We start from the raw sequence: 17,876 nt of genomic DNA, 5'->3' as shown, positions 1-17,876 counted from the left end.
AACAACCCCTCGGGGGCTTCCGCATATCTCCTATCCACCCTCAGTATCTCCCCCACCAACCTCTCCCTCTCCATCCTCTCCTTCTTCTCCCTGTGGGCCGATTGAGATTAGCTCCCCCCTGTCCACTGCCTTCAGCGCCTCCCAGACCACATTCACCGAAACCTCCCCATTATCATTGGCCTCCACATATCTTTGGATGCACCTCCGGATCCGCCCACAGACCACCTCGTCCGCCAGTAGTCCCACGCCCATTCGCCACAGCGGGCGTTGGCCTCTCTCCTCCCCCATCCCCAGCTCCACCCAGTGCGGGGCCTGGTCCGAGATCGCAATGGCCGAGTACTCAGCCCCCTCCACTCTCGGAATTAGCGCCCTGCTTACCACGAAAAAATCAATCCGCGAGTCAGCCTTGTGCACATGGGAGAAGAAAGAAAACTCTTTCGCCCTTGGCCTGGCAAATCTCCACGGATCCACTCCCCCCATCTGGTCCATGAACCCCCTCAGGACCTTGGCCGCTGCCGGCCTCTTACCCGACCTCGACCTAGACCGATCCAATGTCGGGTCCAGGACCGTATTAAAGTCCCCCCCCCCCATTACCAAACTACATGACTCCAGATCCGGAATCCGGCTCAGCATCCGCTTCATGAACCCTGCATCGTCCCAGTTCGGAGCATACACATTCACTAGCACCACCCGGGCCCCCTGCAGCCTGCCACTCACCATAACATAATGACCCCCCTTATTTGCCACAATACCCATCGCCTCAAATGCCACCCGCTTACTCACCAAGATTGCGACCCCCCTGTTCTTCTCATCCAGCCCCGAGTGAAAAACCTGCCCCACCCATCCTTTCCTCAGCATGGTTTGATCCGCGATCTTCAGGTGTGTTTTCTGTAACATGGCTACGTCTGCCTTTAGCCCCTTTAAGTGCGAAAACACCCGGGCCCTCTTGACCGGCCCATTCAGGCCTCTCACGTTCCACGTGATCAGCCGGATCCACCCTTACCCACCCCTAATGTTGCTATAGGCAGTTCCCAAAATGAAGCTCAAGGGTGTTTGCCAAATACAATTTCATCACGATCAAGGCACCTTTAACTGAAAGACTAATCCATGACATCACGGAACAAGTCACAGTGGTGATCAAGCATCATAACAGATTTACAAACTATGCAAGTTTGAGACAGGAGGCTGCACAGCCAGTTTAAGTAAAGGAAATGGAGCTATACAAATATACTTTTAGTTGATTATTCTGTGACAGAATACGATAAGCAGGGAGTGTGAAAAATGGTAATGTCATGAACTGGTAGATTCAATGGCGGATTGTTGATACTGGAAAGTTTCTTTTACCCCGGTTATTTTGTAATTTGTGAAGGATTTTGCAAACTCAGCTCATGCTGCTGTACACAGTAAGATGGAATAGTTGTATTTGTGGTCATGAGTCATGGGTTATCAGGTGCCTCTGAAGGAAACCAATTGGTTCTGATAGGTAAAAAGGTAATAGTCCTTTGATTATAGATTTAAAAAACTCAGTTCAAAAATCATTTTAAAATGGATTCCATCATGACACTGCAAAACTGTACAAATTTAACATCAGTTTACAAAGCACATAGCTTGCAGAAATAAGTCAAAGCGAAGGCACAGCATTTGAAATAGTTTGCAAACGAGCTAAGCAAATGCAACATTTCTACTGAAGGTCAGGTTGACATTAGAGTTCATATGAGCCTTCCATTGTCCGAAAGAAGGAATTATAGGATAAAGTGCGTACCAGTCCATGATAAGAACAGATTTTGCATACCAATGCCCACTAAAGAATTCACAGATGCAACATGGCTGATAATTCTAAGTTAATGTTGCATATTGAAGATTGACAACCCAATTATCAAACCAAATGTATTGAAGACTCATCCAAACCAATCAACATATTACAGGGGTAGGAATAGATTGACTTAGACTGATAAATTCCTTAAAGGTAATAATTTTAGGCTATTATTTCATTCTAGAATCATCTTATACTGTTTGCCTAGCTATATACTATCTTTATTTTGTATTTTCGTATTTCCATTCTACTTCTAATCTGCGCAGCTATTTTGCTTTGAGCAAAGAAATCATTACTGTATTTTGAATTCCAAGTCGTTTGTCAATTACTAAGTATAATCATCTCAATTGATAATGAGTGGGCAATGTGATAGCACAGTGGTTAGCACTGTTGCTACACAGCTCCAAGGCCCCAGGTTCGATTCCTGGCTTGGGTCACTGTCTGTGTGGAGACTGCACGCTCTCTCTCTCTCTCCCCCCTCCCCTGGCCTAATCTCTGCAGGGGCCTGTATTGAGAGCATTTGATTTTGTAACCACAAGAAGATTACACTCTTTATAATCAATAGATACCAATAAAATTTCATTTCGCATCCGAGAAGTCTAGTGCAAATTTCCGCCTAGTTAATTGTATAGGAGAATACATTAACACAAGGGCAGTCTTCATCACTCTCACCCCGGTTATCTTGTAATTTATGAAGGATTTTGCAAACTCAGCTAATAGTGCTGTACACAGTAAGATGGAATAGTTGTATTTGTGGTCTTGAGTCATGGGTTATCAGGGGCGGGATTCTCCCCTAACCGGCGGGGCGGGCCGTACCGGCGCCGAGGAGTGGCGTGAACCACTCCGGCGTTGGGCCGCCCGGAAGGTGCGGAATCCTCCGCACCTTCGGGGGCTATGCCGACGCCGGCGGGTTTGGCGCCGCGCCAACCGACGCCGAAGGGCCGCTGCCAGCCGGCGTGAGTTGGCGCATGCGCGGGAGCACCAGCGTGTACTGCCGTCATCCCAGCGCATGCGCAGGGGGGTTCTTCTCTGCGCCGGCCATGGCGGACCGTTACAGCGGCTGGTGCGGAGGGAAAGTGCCCCCACGGCACAGGCCCACCCGGGTGGGTCCCGATCATGGTCCAGGCCACCGCAGGGGCCCCCCCTGGGGCCAGATCCCCCCCCACACACCCCCCGAGGACTCCGCAGGCCGCCTGCAGAGCCAGGTCCTGCCGGTACGGACTTGGTTTGATTTACGCCGGCGGGACCTGCTGAAAACGGGCGGCCACTCGGCCCATTGCGGAGCGGAGAATCGCCGGGGGGGGGGGGGCGCTGCCAATGGCCCCCGACCGGCGTGACGCGATTCCCGCCCCCCGCCGAAAAACCGGCACCGGGGAATCCAGCAGCCGGTGTCGAGGTGGGGTGGTGGGGGGGATTCACACCGCCCCCCGGCGATTCTCCGGCCCGGCGGGGGGTCGGAGAATCCCGCACCATGTGCCTGGAGCCTAATCTCTGATTGTTAAATCAGTTCCACTCTCAAATCACTGCTTGGAGTCCCTGACTGACCAATGCAGCCAGTCTCAGTTTGGTGACCATAACCATTGTATTCAACTACTAACATGATTTGCATTGTTTGAGATATTCCAGCATTGGGCTAAAATGATAAATGTTTTCTAGATGCACCCTAAAGTCTCAGCCAGACATCGCCTCAGGAAGCCTGATGTCTATTGTAAACCACTGTTCTGCTCATGCAGCTTAATTCTGTGAGACTGAAACAGACTGCAGGCCCATTTTTAGACAGTGTAAGAGTTAATGTTCCCCAGTGTTTAAGTTAGAATCGGAGCTTTGTTTAATAGACCACACTTATTGTTTGATTGACTGCACAGGTATATAAAGGGAATACAAAGTAGCACTGTGGAGTTAAAGTAGAAGTGATTGTAGAACACAATAACATTGGAGTTGAAGAAGTCAAGATTTGCTTTCTAGTTCTTATTACAGTGATACCACTGGAACTTACCACTGGGAACACAGATGTAGCATTGAGGGATTTTGGGGGGACTGTGTAATTTGTGGATGGATAAATGTTGCTATAGGCAGTTCCCTAAATGAAGTGCAAGGCAGTTTGTCAAACACAATTTCATCAGGATCAAAAGCTACCTTGAACTGAGTGGTAAAACAGTGACATCACAGAGCAAGTCTCACCCTCGCAATGTGTATCACAGTGAGATCAAACATCACAATAGGTTTGCAAACTATATCTGAGGCAGGAGACTGTATAAATGAAAGAAATGGAGCTTGCACACGTACTTACTGGCAGATATGCAATCAGCATGAAGACCTGAACAACTTTACTATGCAAAGGGAGCGTGAACAATACCGTCAACCCATAGACTTAATGGAAAGTTGCTGGACATGGAAGCTTTGTTTCAACATGATTATCCTGCATTTTGTGAAGGACCTTATAAACTCAGCTAATAATATTGCTGCAAGGTGGGATAGAACAGTTGTGTTTGTTATGAGTAAATTCCCCATCTCATTCCTCATGGGTAGTCAGGTGCCTGGAGCCTGATCTCTGACGGTTAATCATTCTCTGACTGACCAGCTCCGCCAGCCTGTGAGTTTAGTTCTCAGGCACTGTTGTGTAACTACATTCAGCTACTTAACATCATTGGTTTTGTTTGAGATATTCTAGAGGTTGGGCAAAAGTTTTTCATCTTTGATAGACACACTCTAAAGTCCCAGGCAAACATTTAACCCCTGCTATTTGAATGACAGAATAGAGAATAATGGAATTGGTTCCTTATCCCGGCCATTCTCTTGGCAATGGCTTGTTGAAATGTCTTGGCTCCAACATGTAAATAGCCCAGCAAGAATTAGATTCTGCTCCAACTACGGTTCCCATCAGCACTGTTTGGCTCCATTGCCACACTGAAACCAATATTCAACAGATAGTAGAGAATCTGTACTGAAAAACACAGGTGTGGTAATGAGAATCGTGGGGATTGTCATAACCCTGACAAGGACCATGGGGAAACCTTCATTGATCTCCCCGTGGGATTCGTGAAGTACGAGCTCCCCAGGTCAGGGTTGGAGGCCTTTCACCTGGGGTTCGTGATGAGCAAAGGTTAAAAGCAGGCCCAGATCAGGATCTGCTAGGATTGCATTGGGAGTGAAATACTGCGCTATGCATAAATAAATCTATTTTACGTTTACCATCAACCTTCTCTGCGTCATTACAGGGGTGCTAGTTTTTCTGGGTGGAAGAATGAAATTTCAGCAAAAAGCCTTCATAATTATTTCTAAATGTTGCTATAGGCACTCACCTAAATAATCTCTGACGGTTAATCAGTCTCATAGCTAGGGCCTTTCTTGGAGTCTCTGACTGACCAGCTCTGCCATTCCGTGAGTTTGGTGCTCAGGAACTGTTTTGAAACTATACTTAACTACTTAACTTAATCGTCTCCACCTCGTGCGCGAAATTGGGGCTGATACAGCTGAAGATGGTATATAGAGCACACCTCACAAGGGCGAGGATGAGCCGGCTCTTTGAGGGCGTAGAAGATGTGTGTGAACATTGCGGCGGGGCCCCGCATCCCAGCTTCATATGTTTTGATCCTGTCCAAAGCTGGAAGATTACTGGAAGGAGGTTTTTAGGGTAATCTCTAAAGTGGTGCACGTGAAACTGGACCCGGGCCCTCAGGAGGCCATATTCGGGGTGTTGGGCCAGCCAGCGTTGGAAACAGGTGCGAGGCAGATGTTGTAGCCTTCGCCTCGTTGATCGCCCGAAGGCGGATCCTGTTGTGATGGAGATCAACCTCTCCACCCTGTGCCCTGGCATGGCGGGGGGACCTGCTGGAATTCTTGACTCTTGAGAAGGTCAAATTTGAACTTAGAGGAAGGATGGAAGACTTCTATAATTCATGGGCGTTATTCATTATGGACTTTTGAGAATTGGATTACATCGAACATTAGGGGAGGGGGTTGGGAGAATTGGGGGTGGGGGCTGTATGTGTTAATGGTGACTATGGGTGATTCCTGATTCCTTTTTGTTATTTGTTTATGTTAACATGCGGGCAGTTGTTTGGGGGTTTGGTGGGAGGATGGGATTGTTAATGATATGGGGATTGACATTGCATTTGTTACTGATTATTGATTATATCATTTTCTGAAAAACGTTTAAAGAAGGAGCCTCAACTGCTTCACTGTGCAAGGAATTCCAGAGATTCACAACCCTTTGGGTGAAGAAGTTCCTCCTAAACTCGGTCCTAAATCTACTTCCCCTTATTTTGAGGCTATGCCCCCTAGTTCTGCTTTCCCCGACCAGTGGAAACAACCTGCCAACATCTATCCTATCTATTCCCTTCATAATTTTATATGTCTCAATAAGATCCCCCCGCATCCTTCTAAACTCCAATGAGTACAGTCCCAGTCTACTCAACCTCTCGTCATAAGCTAATCCCCTCAACTCTGGGATCAACCTAGTGAATCTCCTCTGCACTCCCTCCAGTGCCAATATGTCCTTTCTCAGGTAAGGAGACCAAAACTGAACACAATACTCCAAATGTGGCCTCACCAACACCCTATACAATTGCAGCAGAACCTCACTAGTCTTGAACTCCATCCCTCTAGCAATGAAAGACAAAACTCGATTAGCCTTCTTAATCACCTGTTGCACCTGCACACCAACTTTTTGCGACTCGTGCACCAGCACACCCAGGTCCCTCTGCACAGCAGCATGTTTTAACATCTTACCGTTTAAATAATAATCCATTCTGCTGTTATTCCTCCCAAAATGGATAGCCTCACGCTTGGCAACATTGAATTCCATCTGCCAGACCCTAGCCCATTCACCAAACCTATCCAAATCCTTCTGCAGACTTCCGGTATCCTCTGCACTTTTTGCTTTACCACTCATCTTAGTGTCGTCTGCAAACTTTGACACATTGCACTTGGTCCCCAACTCCAAATCATCTAAGTAAATTGTGAACAACTGCGGGCCCAACACTGATCCTTGAGGGACCCCACTAGTTACAGGTTGCCAACCAGAGAAACACCCATTTATCCCCACTCTCTGCTTTCTGTTAGTTAACCAATCCTCTACCCATGCTACCACTTTACCCTTAATGCAATGCATCTTTAGTTTATGCAGCAACCTTTTGTGTGGCACCTTGTCAAAAGCTTTCTGGAAATCCAGATATATCACATCCATTGGCTCCCCGTTATCTACTGCACTGGTAACGTCCTCAAAAAATTCTACCAAATTAGTCAGACACGACCTACCCTTTATGAACCCATGCTGCGTCTACCCAATGGGACAATTTCCCTCCAGGTGCCCCGCTATTTCCTCCTTAATGATAGATTCCAGCATTTTCCCTACAACCGAAGTTAAGCTTACCGGCCTATAATTACCCGCTTTATGCCGACCTCCTTTTTTAAACAGTGGTGTCACGTTTGCTACTTTCCAATCCTCTGGGACCACCCCAGAGTCTAGTGAATTTTGATAAATTATCACTAGTGCGTTTACAATTTCCCTAGACATCTCTTTTAACACTCTGGGTTGCATCCCATCAGGGCCAGGAGACTTGACTACCTCTAGCCCCATTAGCTTGCCGAATACTGCCTCCTTAGTGATTACAATCATCTCAAGGTCCTCACCTATCATATCTTTATTTCCATCAGTCACTGGCATGTTATTTGTGTCTTCCACTGTGAAGACTGACCCAAAAAATCTGTTCAGCTCCTCAGCCATTTCCCCGTCTCCTATTATTAAATCTCCCTTCTCATCTTCCAAAGGACCAATATTTACCTTAGCCACTCTTTTTTGTCTTATATATTTGTAGACGCTTTTACTATCTGCTTTTATGTTCTGAGCAAGTTTACTTTCATAAACTTACTCTTCTTTATAGCTTTTTTCGTAGCTTTCTGTTGTCCCCTAAAGACTTCCCAGTCCTCTCGTCTCCCACTAATTTTTGCCACTTTGTATGTTTTTTCCTTCAATTTCATACTCTCCCTCACCTCCTTAGATATCCACGGTCGATTTTTCCCCTTTCTACCGTCTTTCTTTTTTGTCGGTATGAACCTTTGTGTTGGTTGAGTGGGGTTACTGGGTTATGGGGATAGGGTGTTGTGGGCTTGGGTAGGGTGCTCTTTCCAAGAGCCGGTGCAGACTCGATGGGCCGAATGGCCTCCTTCTGCACTGTAAATTCTATTCTATTCTATTCTACTGTGAAAGATCGCTCGGAAGGTTCTCCACTGTTCCTCAACTGCTTCACCATGAAGTCTTTGCTCCCAGTCTACCTTAGCTAGTTCTTCTCTCATCCCATTGTAATCGTCTTTGTTTAAGCACAAAACACTAGTGTTTGATTTTACCTTGTCATCCTCCAACTGTATTTTAAATTCCACCATATTGTGGTCGCTCCTTCCAAGAGGATCCCGAACTATGAGATCATTAATCAATCCTGCCTCATTACACAGGACCAGATCTAGGACCGCTTGTTCCCTTGTACGTTCCATTTCATACTGTTCCAGGAAATTATCCCGGACACATTCTATAAACTCCTCCTCAAGGCTGCCTTTACCAACCTGGTTAAACCAATCGACATGCAGATTAAAATCTCCCATGATAACCGCTGTACCATTACTATTTGGTGGCCTATAGACTACTCCTATCAGTGACCTTTTCGCCTTACTATTCCTGATTTCCACCCAAATTGATTCAACCTTGTCCTCCATAGCACCAATATCATCCCTTACTATTGCCCGGATGCCATCCTTAAACAACAAAGCTACACCACTGCCCTTACCGTCCATTCTATCCTTTATTTTTTTTAAATATTAAAAAAAAACTTAACTGTGTTTGTTTGGTTTTGCAGCCTCTGACACCAAGCGAACATCAGTGGATCCTGATCAGTGGTATTCAGCACCGCTGGAGCACCTTGCTGAGCTATATACATGCTCCAAAGTTCAGAAGCACAGTCACTATTTCAAAGTACATTGAAACATTGGAAAAATCCTTCACCAGGAAAAGGAGAAGGTGAACAATCCATCACTATTGCCCACTCGCCATGTTCACCGGAAACCAGTTTTTAACAATCTAATTCATTCTCTCCTTGTGATCTAAGTGAAACCCCTAAGAGTGTTCGAAACCTTCACCACGGTGAGACATTTAGCTGGTTGAGCCAAACCCTGACATCACAGAACAAGCCTCACGCTCACGATGAACATCAGTGAGATCAGACATCACAATAGGTTTGTAAACTGTTCATGTGAAGCAAGAGGCTGCACAACCAGTTCAAGTGAAAGAAATGGAACCGTATAGCCTGTTATTAAATGGCTGATCTCTCAGACTGAAATTGATTGATTAAAGTATCTGAGCAAGTTGCTTTGTGAAGAGAGCATGGCCAATTGCAATGTCACCGACCAGTAGGTCAGGCAGGAGGTTGTCAACATTGTTGTCTTGTATTATGGTAAGGGAGAAACGAGAAAATTGGGTTTTGAAATGGGGTCCAAAAATAAAGCAGACAACTTAAAGATTTAAACAGATTGAAGGAAAATGCCTGAACTCAAAGGGATACGCCCACACCTGGCTGAGTCACATGTTCCCATTCAGACTTAAACCTGTTAGGGAATGCATAATGTGATTCACCAAGGACTCATTGGGCGGGATTCTCCTTTCCGGAGACTAAGTCCCCACGCTGGCGGGAAAACCGGCGCTAACCACTCCGGCGTCAACAGCCCCCAAAAGTGCGGAATTCTCTGCACTTCCGGGGCTAGGTGGACGCCGGAGGGGTTGGCGCCACATCAGTTGGCGCCGAAGGGACTGTGTGAGTTAGCGCCTGCGCTGAAGGGCCAGGGCGATCTCGCGCATGTGCAGAACCATCGGTGTGGTTTCGCGCATGCGCAGACCGGCTGGCGTATTCTGGCGCATGTGCGGGGGGGTTGTCTTCTCCACGCCGGCCATGGCGGAGCCCTACAGGGGCCGGCGCAGAAGGAAGGAGTGCCCCCATGGCACAGGCCCGCCTGCAGATCGGTGGGCCCCGACCCCGGCCACCGTGGGCCCCCCCGGGGTCGGATCCCCCCCCACTTCCCAGAGGACTGCCCCAGCCAACTTACCTGCCAGATCCTGCCGTGTGGGACCATGTCTAATCCACGCCGGCGGGACTGGCCAGAAACGGCATTAGGACCCGGAGAATTGCCGGGATGGGAGGTGGGGGCGCTGCCAACGGCCCCTGACCGGCGTCGAGTGAACCCCGCCAGAAAATACGGCAGCCGGCGTCGGGGTGGGGTTTGCGCCGCCCCCCGGGGAATTCTCCGGCCCGGCAGGGTTTTGGAGGCTCCCGCTGATTGTCTTTCGGGACATTCCTGCTGACCAACCGATATCCCATTAACAGAGTCTGGTGACCTAATGGTCTATTAATGGATGGTAGTTGCATATGAATGTCATAAATCTAATCTTTTGTGTCAACAGGAATGGGTTATCAGCCAAATAACAAGAATAGATTCAAGTTTGGTCATCTCGGGGGAGAAGTTTTGTTTTATGGGCTGGAGAGAGCTTTGAGAGAGGGACAGAGAATTCATTTTGGGAACAAAGGCAAAAGCAGATGGACAGCCAAGAAGACAGGTCAGGAAACCTGGAAGCAGAAGGCTGTGGAGAGCAGCCAGTCTGGTTGTGAAGCCTGCTAGCTTAAAGATGTAAGCAGCCATGGAACAGGTCATGAAAAACTGCCACACAGAGAGAAAGCTTTGAAAATGGATTCTGAAAGAGATGTCCTAACAGAATAAAGATTGCTTCCCAAATGAAAGGGCTGCCTTTGCTTGGATGTGTAAGTTGAACGAAAGCTGAATTTTAATAGAATCTTGTGTTAAAGTTAAGAAACTGCATATAATGTGTCAGTGTTAGAAGTGTGAAGTTTGAAAGTTTAAATATTGTTTTCTTTTCTTTTAATAAAGTTTTGTTTATAAAATAACAAAGCCTAAATTCTTATATTATCATTCCCAGAATTAGTCTATGTTTTCTGCACTGTCTTAAAACTTAAAAACGTTACACGTCTGGTGTTGTATCTTAATCTTTGTTGAGACCAGGCATCCGGAATAGTATCATAACCTGTGAATATAATTACAAGAAATGTGATCACTGGACCCATTAAGTTAGTGCAGGGGCGGGGCGGATTAGTTCAATAGGTGGGCACTGTAGTATAGTGGTTAGCACTGCAGTTCCACAGCGCCAGGGACCTGGGTTCAATTCACGGCTTGGGTCGCTGTCTGTGCGGAGTCTGCTCATTCTCGCTGTGTCTGCGTGGATTTCCTCTGGGTGCTCTGATTTCCTCTCACAAGTCCCAAAAGATTATGCTTGTTAGGTGAATTGGACATTCTGAAGTCTCCCTCAGTGTACCCGAACAGGCGCCGGAGTGTGGCGACTAGGGCATTTCCACAGTAACTTCAGTGCAGTGTTAAGCCTACTTGTGACGCTAATAAAGAATATTATTATTATTTCTTCCAGATGGAGTTTGACATGGAGGGATACTGATAATGAGGACGTTAAAGGAGAAGACGGGACTTTAGCGAGAATTCTATAGCTTAGGCAAATGAAGGCCCATGTTTGACCTGATGCCATGAGATTTCATGGGGTCCGAAATGATACTGTAAATTTTCCAGGGTCATTCATACCACTGTGCTGCCCCCTTAGGACATTCTCAGGGATGATGGTAAAGGATCTCTGGGATGTGCAATGATGGGTGTGATTCTGTCAGTAATGCTGAGCTCAGGCTGATGGTTGACTAGTCTGTGGAATAGCTCTCCTGAGTTTAGCACAAGTCCCCATATGTTTCTGAGGAGCATTTTGCAGGATTGACTGAGATGCATGTGCATCAGTTGTGTTTTCCAAATCCAGTGCACAGGTCCACGTTGAGTGGCCCGGCCAATATTATTCCTCTTGTATAATTCTGAAGTGATTTTTGATACAACTGTGGAATCTGCTGGGCCATTCAGAATGGACCTGGAGTCTCACGTACACCAGATTGGGAAATTACAGAAGGTTTCCTTCACCAAAGTTCATTAGTTGGGTTTTCAGATCAGTCTGATAACGCGATGGTCGCCATTATTGAAAGTATGTTTTTTTTCAGACGTTTATTTAACTAACCAAATTAGTGGTGGGATTTGATCTCACGTCTCCTGATTATCAGTCCAGTGCTCTGGACAATAAATCCAGTAACAACCACTAAGCCACCATACCGGTGATGAAAGCAATGGGATCAGATCCCAGTTAATTAAACAAGCTTACTAGCTGGCATTTAAACTAATGACATTGGAACAGTTTGTGTTCAATTATATGACAGAGAGGACAACACATCAACAGTTTTCTAATCATTGATGAATGTTTAGGAAGTGGTTGGAGATACTGAGTTGGACTGGGGATTGATGGAGTCCGGGATCTGAGGCCTTGGGCTGGATTCTCCGTTTTGGAGACTAAGTCCCCACAGCGGCGTGAAAACGGCAGTCTTTTACGCCAGAAAAATTTGCGCAAAATAGCCACCGATTCCCCGTTTTGCTGGGGGCCAGCAGAGAAGCAGCGTAAAGCTCGCAGCTCTAGCTGCCGATACGGCCCTGAGCATTTCCAGTTCTGTGGCCCCGCATGCCCACGGACCCAGACCGCAAAAATAGTCCCCCTCTTCGGACGCTTGCGCGCCCCGGACCGCCCGCCCACAGTGCCCCAGCCCCGAATGAAGCCCCCCCTGCCCGTGGATCGGCCCTCCCCCGACTGTGGCGGCACCGGACGCGATTTCGGAGGCGGGGATTGGACAATCCAGCCCCTTGTGTTTGGCTGCAAAATAGGAATGGAAAATCACTGCCTAATTCATGACCTAAGTAGGGCCAGAGTGATTTCCTGGGTCAATCCCGCATTACCTCAGGAGTTCGGAGAGGAAATTCACAGAAACCTATCTCTACTTCATCTATTTTGGCAACTCTGCCAGGAATTAACATGGTCTCGACTTGGTTGGCAAGCCTATATATTAAGACATTGCAGCTGACTGTCATTTTTTTTGTATGTGCTTATGTTTCATTTCAGTGACTTAAATACAAGTAGTTTAACATCTGGAAATAAACGAGGAAGGAAAAGTAACTAATTGTGTGTGTGGTCTGAGTTCTGCACCGATCCGAGAGAGGAACAGATAGAGGAAGAAATGGTTCACAGATGGCGGATTGCAACTTGGGGATTGTCACTGGGAACCATTACTTACTGAGTAAACTCAATGGGACACAGACCAGGCAAGGCACAGATACAGAGTCCAATCCGCACACTATAAATATACAATAACATTGGCAAGTTAAAGACCATCAGGCTGCTCAACCTTGTCCCGTTCAGTTAAAAATGATCAACACATACTGTGGTAGGTTTGCTGTCTCCTGGGAATGGACAAAGAAATGTGACCATTTCTAGAAAGCTGAACAATTCTTCCCCATTCCTGAGGCTGTAGGCGAGTCAGCTAACCATCTAAACTAACCATTAACTCTTTATGATTGGCCATGTTTTCTCATGAACTTTTCAAGGGACGATAGTGGCCTCACACTCATTCGATGATGTGGTATCTGTGGACATGGACTCCAGCCTTACCATCCATCTCCATTTGATTGGTTGATTGATTTGATTTACTGTCACGTGTGTCAAGATATTCAAACACACACATCATGATAGACACACCAACAGACAAATCAGAACACACACCACCACAACCAATCACAGAAAGATATAAAAGCACAAACACGACACCTGGTGGTCAGTATTAGCTGGAGAGGAGGACCAGGACAGACCTGCTACAAGAAACACTCAGGGAGACAGCACGTGCAGAGTATCCAGAACGAACTGTATTATAAGAGTTAAAATAAAATAGAGTTGTACCACGTACAACTGTGTTGGCTCATCTGTGCACCAGAGCACCCAACACCACATGGTACAGGAGTGGATCGATACCTGCCGGCATACCTCAGTGTACAGAGACAACCAGCAGTGCCCAGGCAAAATGATAGATCTCCCGGTTCCGCAGCCGCTCCAGTGCCACGGCGATCTCCGTGAAAACTGGCGGCGATTCCGGCAAGTGTTCGAATTGTTCCTGGTGGCAGCTGAACTCCAAGACCTGGATAATAGCGAAAAAATTGAATTTCTCCTCACCATCGCCGGTGCAAGGGCAAGAGAAATATTCACAAGGTTCAGGTTCTTCAGGAGGCAGCAAAGGTACGATTACCAGGCAGTCCTGGACAAATTCTCCAAGTACTGTGAAGAAAACGCAATCCAATCGGCAAGTAAAGGTAAGAAAAGCGGCAGTACTCACCTCGTGGCTGGGATCCTGGAGCCCGAATTCCCAGAGGCCAAAATCCCGGGCCTGAGAGAGGGCTGGGTCGAGGTCGGCGGCCATCTTGCTAAGGGTATCACGCTAGCACAGTTGCGCGAGCAGTGCGCAGAACCGGAAGTTTCGTTTGCGCATGCGCGAGATGCTGCGCATGCGCAGTCAAGAAAACGGCCATCGGTAAAGGAACAGCGATCTGAGCATGCGCAGTCGCTTCCTACGTGCTACATACCGAGCGTCAGGATGTCAGAGGCCCCAGACCGCACCAATTTAAAGGGGAAATGTCCCAAATCCAACTTAAAAGGGAAACGTCCCAAATCAAAAAGACAAAAATCTGTTAAAGCTGTAAAACAACCTTCCCTCACCTGGAATGACAGCACATTGCCGCAAATTGACCCAGGAGATGAATTTGACCTCCGAAGAACCCTCCGACAAGCAGTTACCTACGCACAAGCCGATGATTCCGACCTCGAATACTTCGATGACGATCTTTACAGTGTTTCCGGACCTCACGAGCCCAATGATAGCTCCGTGGTCCTATACGACTATGACTCGGACGAACCTTTCGTGTTGCACATTGGCGGCCCCCACATTGAATCCGACGCAGATGCAGATTCATTTTTCGGATTTGAGGATCTTCAATCCAGCAGATATGACGTCCCAACTTATCAGTACCGGATGATGCTGCAGCCTGACATTAACAGACAGGGAGCGGTGCAAGCACACGGAGAGCGCCCTGCTGCCACACAGAGCGTGGTCCACGTCCCGCTCAACGTTCCCGACTCTATGAAAGAAGACATGCAAGACTCCAGAGCGCAGTCCTCGCATGAACCAGAAGTGACTCCAGTGTCACAAGCCTCCACAGCAAGCTCGTGGACAGACTCCACAATTGCAGAAACGCAAGACTCCAGAGCGCAGTCCTTGCACGAACAAGAAGTGACTCCAGTGTCACAAGCCTCCACAGAGAGCTCGTGGACAGCCTCCACGATAGAAGCAACGCAAGACTCCAGAGCGCAGTCCTTGCATGAACAAGAAGTGACTCCAGAGTCACAAGCCTCCACAGGGAGCTCATGGACAGCCTCCACGATAGAAGCAACGCAAGACTCCAGAGCGCAGTCCTTGCACGAACAAGAAGTGACTCCAGTGTCACAAGCCTCCATAGAGAGCTCGTGGACAGCCTCCACGATAGAAGCAACACAAGACTCCAATGTGCGGTCCTTGCAGGAACAAGACCATGAGGGTCTAGCAACCTCTCCTGACCAACCAGCGGCAGACGATGCAAGTCTGCCATGCTCACGTGAACAGCAAGAAGGCTATAACAGCCTACCATGCTCCACTACACAGCAGCATGACCATGACGGTCTCTCATGCTACAATGAAGGGCACAGCGCTGAAGACTGTTCAAGCCCAAGTGAAGACAAGCCAAAGGAATCGCCTCTTCCAAGCCCGAAGAAAAAAGGTTTATGCGCTGACCTTCAGGATCATTATAGCCGAACAGAGATTAATAATGCTGCACGGTCACAGAAGGATGCTGAGGATTTGCTAAAGAAATTAATTGAATGTTTAACTTGCAAGGAGCAGACTGAGAATTGCCAGTGTTTTAGTACGGATCGAAAAAATGGACAAGACATTGATCCTCAGGTAATGGAAATAACACAACCTGAATCATATCTACAGCAGGGACAAATGTCTCCCTTCAACACAACGCCGCAAAGTCCCAACTTCGGAGACCAGCAGTTAGTCAGTAATGACTCTTCAAACCTTGAGGGGAACATTAATTGCATTGAACCTATACACACTCCACTGATAAATGAGCAGAACATTGGAGCAAGAATCCTGAGGACACCGACATCGAGTAGCCAGATAACGAATTTAAAACCCGCAGCAGTTTCAAATGAACCAAGTGTGATTTCCACTAATGGTGAAGATGCAGATAAGGTCGACCCGATTATCCATTGTACCACACTAACCCCAGTGATTAAGCAGTTATGTATGGGGAGTATAATGTGGGCAATTGAGAACAGTAAAAGAGAGACTGTGACCATGCCAGTCCCAGCAAAATCAGACCCAGAGACCATGAAGGCATGTACATTCGACAAAGATACATATGAGGTACCTGAGAAGAAAAGTGAAACGGAATGTTCTTTGGAAAATAATACAATGTCGATAGAAACATTGGATCCTATATTCGAGACCATACATATGGGAGAATTTGGGGGTAATAAACAAGGTTCTGCAATGTCTGGGGGAAGATTTAAAATTCCAAAGAAGAAAAGCCCAAATGAAGGACAACGGCAAGACAATGACAGTCCACCGACATGGTGTGCACCACCAGATGAAAACTGTGACAATTTACCCAACCCTAGTGAACAGCAAGCTGCTAATGAGGATCTATCCACGGGATGTGAGACGAGTGACGACAGCATCCCACTTCCCATGCAAAAGGTGCAAGGTGACAGACCTCGCCTAGTGCGTACCGAGGCACTCGACGATCACGGTGGGACCACTGACGACTGCGGTGGCGGCGCACCGCTTCCACCCTCGATGGCTCGAGCCTCTCCACTGGTTGGTGCATTCCTGCATGTTCCGACTCCAGAAGTGCAGCTTCAGGGAATCTCGGCTGCCTCCAGTGAACCTGTTGGGACTCCGGACGGGGAGCATCGACGGAAGGCAGACCGGACTCCAGATGGGGAGCAGCCAAGCGCCGACTCTGATTCGCGCACGCCAGACCTTGCTCTGGACGGGCAGTGTCGCGGCCTCGGTGATGGCACGCTCAGGGTGAGGGCGGATGCCACGGCGACAGGGAATGGATCGCGTGGCAGTCCCACTGGGTCGGCAGTGGCGACCAGCACCGGCGGTGCAAGACGGACACACCAATTCGCGCCATCGCCAGACGTTGATGCGAGCAACAATTCTCTCTCCAAGGCGACATGCTTCGACGTTTCTCTGCGGAGTCGCCCTTCCGGCACAGCAGGTGGCCGGAACCAGCGTGCACGGTCTCGGCCAACTTCCACATCTGGCACAGTCATCGCCTTGCATGATATTAGTGATGGTGCTACTTCGATGGCAACGACCCATCGGCTACAAGATGCCGTCCACCACAAACATAAAAAGAAAAAAGACTCCACCTTGTTCCTGGCATGCAGGGCGGATGGATTGGTGCGTAGGCGCAATCAGCGAGCTTTGCGCCGCCTTCCACGCTCGCAACTGAACCGTACGCACACGCCGGATCCTCCACTGGTTCCCAAGGATGACTTCGTGGAGATGCCACGGATCATGCCCCTTCCATCGCCACCAGAACCAAACCACAGCCAAGGCAACAATAACAAAGATGTTGAATGTTATATTTGCACGAATGAAAAACCAAGCACTGCACGAAGTACAACAAATGGAAAAGTAGAGACTTCGGCAACAGCATCACCTCCAACAGTCCAAGGTGAACCAGTGTGACCCCAAATCTCCACAGCTGAACCGGCTTGAGGACCAGTCTATTCTTGAGGCGGTCACCCATTAGACTGGACTTATAACACTGTTCATACGTTCAAAAAGTCAAACACTTCTGTATTATAACCTGAATTGGCGCATGTGCAGAACCGCCGGCATGTTCTGGCGCATACACAGAACCGCCGGCGTGTTCCCTGCGCATGCGCAGGGGGTGTCTTCCCGCGCCCGCCATGACAGAGCCCTACAGAGACCGGCGCGGAGGGAAAGAGTGCCCCCACCGGAACAGGTCCGCCCGCAGA

At 48.0% G+C, this 17,876-nt stretch overlaps 1 long non-coding RNA gene across 6 annotated transcripts in view; it reads left to right on the top strand.

Moving 5' to 3' along the window:
- LOC140426172 (uncharacterized) overlaps positions 1-12,911 on the top strand; it is a 112,660-nt gene extending 99,749 nt beyond the window's left edge. For 3 of the 6 annotated variants that reach the window (XR_011948144.1, XR_011948143.1, XR_011948145.1), the window contains 2 exons: positions 8,665-10,614; positions 11,292-12,911. This is a non-coding gene — a long non-coding RNA (uncharacterized lncRNA). Of the gene's footprint in view, positions 1-4,127; positions 4,283-8,664; positions 10,615-11,291 lie in introns of those variants that run through there. The other 3 variants (XR_011948147.1, XR_011948146.1, XR_011948142.1) reach the window with 3 other exon arrangements.
- The last annotated feature ends 4,965 nt before the right edge of the window (positions 12,912-17,876 follow it).

This window comes from Scyliorhinus torazame, chromosome 7 (assembly GCF_047496885.1).
Source record: "Scyliorhinus torazame isolate Kashiwa2021f chromosome 7, sScyTor2.1, whole genome shotgun sequence".
NCBI lineage: Eukaryota > Metazoa > Chordata > Chondrichthyes > Carcharhiniformes > Scyliorhinidae > Scyliorhinus > Scyliorhinus torazame.
This window is presented reverse-complemented; position numbering and strand designations above follow the sequence as displayed.